The 2802-nt window shown below is 42.9% G+C and overlaps 1 non-coding gene across 1 annotated transcript; it reads left to right on the top strand.

Annotated features, from left to right (window-relative positions):
- Nucleotides 1-1556: 1556 nt before the first annotated feature.
- Nucleotides 1557-1663, top strand: LOC145027909 (small nucleolar RNA R71). Its single transcript, XR_013675670.1, has one exon. It is a non-coding gene; the product is annotated as a small nucleolar RNA R71 (small nucleolar RNA).
- Nucleotides 1664-2802: the final 1139 nt, after the last annotated feature.

Raw genomic sequence — 2802 nt, 5'->3', positions numbered from 1 at the left:
CAAAGACTTCTTGTTCATCTCCAACCCTTAAAGTTAGCTTCGACTCGCGGATATCAACAAGGGCACCAGCAGTGTTGAGCAATGGCCGACCTAGGATTATCGGAACATCTGGATATTCTTTCATGTCCAAGACTACAAAGTCTATTGGAAAAATAAATTTTCCAATTCTCACCAAAATATCCTCCACTATGCCTCGGGGTTGTGTCACCGAACGGTTCGCCATGTGAATCTTCATTTTTGTAGCCTTCATCTTCTGAATCTCCAATTTTTGATAAAATGAAAAAGGCATTAGATTAATGCTAGCCCCAGAATCGGCTAAAGCATTAACCTTCATTTTATTCCCAAACTCGCATGGAAGAGTGAGGCGTCCAGGATCCCCCATCTTTTCTGGTGTCTCTCCCAACACAACTTTTGAAGTTTGTTCACTTAAAATCACTGTAGACTGCTTCTTTAATTGCCTTTGAGTGTCTATCAAGTCTTACAGTAATTTCTGGTTCTCGGGAGCTTTGGATAAGGACTCGACAAAGGGGGTATTAATCGGGATCCCCTTCACATGCTTGACAAACTCTCTATGCTCTCTCTCTAGTGGAATAAGGGTGGCTTGGGAAGGAAAAGGAAAATTCGGCTCATAAACCGAACTGTCTGCAGAATTTTTCTGTTCATGACGGGCCCACATCGTGAACATATAAGGTTCACGTCGTGATTTATGGAACTCAGCAGCTTCATGATTTTCGATCTTGATCTTCTTCTTCTTTTGATCGGGCGTTCGTGGTTCTTCGTCCAATGCTTCCAGGAACTTCGAGATAGCTTCTTCTTCTGTGTCTATGGCCATTACATGAGATTGGTTCTGTACTTCGGGACTCTTCAAGGACAGTTTTTCATGAACTAGAGTTGCTAGTTGACCAAATTGTACTTCAAGGTTATGGATGGAGGCTTGCTGATTCTTTATCAAAGTTTGCTGTTCCAGAATAGCAGAATCCGTGGCCTCGTGTCGCTTTTCCGATGCTTCCATAAATTTCATTAAAATGGTCTCTAGGTCGGGTTTCTTCTCGGCTGGTAGTTGCTCCTTTTGATAGAGGCCTCGACCTGTCTGCCTATACTTCTCTTCTTTTTGCTTCTTATATTCTTCATATGGCAGCCACTCCTTCTTCGGTTTCCTCCAGTCCTCTTCAAACTTATCCCCATTAGAGTAGCACACTTGAGCTTTTCTGTTCCCAAATTCATCCACGTTGCAGTCCTTGGTTAAGTGTGGACCATTACATCGCTCGCACCCCACTCTTATGGTGTGTATCGACTGGTCCATTTGTGTTATCCTGCGATCCATGTTATTCAGCATGGCCATGACAGCTGCAATTTCTTCAGTTTGGGCTCCTCCACCGCCTTTGCTTCCATCCTGCCTCGGGTTATGGTATTCGTGGGAGTGTTTCGCGAATTCTTCAATTAGCTCCTTGACCTCCCTTGGATTTTTCCTTGTCAACGGTCCTTGAGAATCAAGGAGTTGTCTTGTCATCACATTGACCCCATCATAAAAGATTGACATCTCTTGCTGCACATTTAGGTCATGTTGCGGGCAGTTTCTGAGTAAGCCCTTGTACCTCTCCCATGCTTCGTACAGTGATTCCCCCGGCTGTTGCTCAAAGTTGGCTATTGCCTTCTTGAGTTTGGCTATCTTGGATGGTGGGCAAAACTGGTCTAGGAATTGCTCACGCATTTGAGCCCAAGTGGTGATTGTACCCGGTGGGAGTGCTTTTAACCACTCCTTAGCAGCTCCTTTGAAAGTGACGGGCAACATCCTAAGCAAGACTGTGTTCCTGTTGACATTTGGGACATTGAAGTAATCTGCAATGTCATTGACTTCATCTAGATGCTTAAAAGCATCCTCATGGTCTTTCCCGAAAAATGGGATGTCCTTCAGCGCAGTCAATATGTGTCCCTTCAGCTCGAATGTGGCATTGGCAGGTATTGCGGGTTGGACTAATCCGGGACCCACATCTTCTCGAATCCGCTTCTTGTAAGCTCCCATGGACATTTCTTCAATACCTGCCATCTCGTTCCTTGGCTCGTTCTCGGGTTCACTCGTGTGTTCTTCAAATTCTGGCTCGGTGTCGCTTTCGTACTCGGTTTGCATGGGTGTATGATCCAAATGCTCAAGATTGCTCTCGTGCTTCGTTGATGAACTTGACTCTCCTGTCTTCTTTCCCGACTTCTTAGAGAAGGCTGACTTCAATTCTTGCAAGGGCGTCTTTTTCTTGTAAATTGCAGACTCGGGATCTTCTAGTGGTGGCACCAATGGTGTGTTTGATCCTCTGGTCATTAACTCCTGCAACTTGCTAAACTAAAACGTAAAACTGAACTAAAATAAGAAAAAATGAACTCTCAGATTTCACGTCGTGAGTATACTGAATCTCACGTCGTGAACTCTGTGACAAACAGAACAAAAATTAAACTAAGATAAGCTAGCAAAATAAATAACCAATTAAGCTTTCTGCAGATTTTATTCCTAAAAAAACGATTAATCTAATGCAACTAAATAAACTAATAATCTGCACCGTTCCCCGGCAACGGCGCCAAAAACTTGTTGTGCACAAAAGTACCCACTAATTTTAATATTTATAACCTAACAAACTAAGACTAACTATGCACTTATAGGCTGTGTACCTAGTCAGATTACAGTATAGCTTAGGTAAGTCGGGTGTCGATCACAGGGAACGGTGTTACTAATTAATCTACTTACTATTAAATTAACCTAATTTATTAACAAATTTAATAAAGGGTTTTATCTGTTTTTGCAAGATCAGATGA

The sequence above is a fragment of the Lactuca saligna genome, chromosome 1 (assembly GCF_052625555.1).
Source record: "Lactuca saligna cultivar CGN05327 chromosome 1, ASM5262555v1, whole genome shotgun sequence".
Classification (NCBI taxonomy): domain Eukaryota; kingdom Viridiplantae; phylum Streptophyta; class Magnoliopsida; order Asterales; family Asteraceae; genus Lactuca; species Lactuca saligna.
The sequence above is the reverse complement of the archived record's forward strand: the minus strand, read 5'-3'. Positions and strand labels throughout refer to the sequence as shown.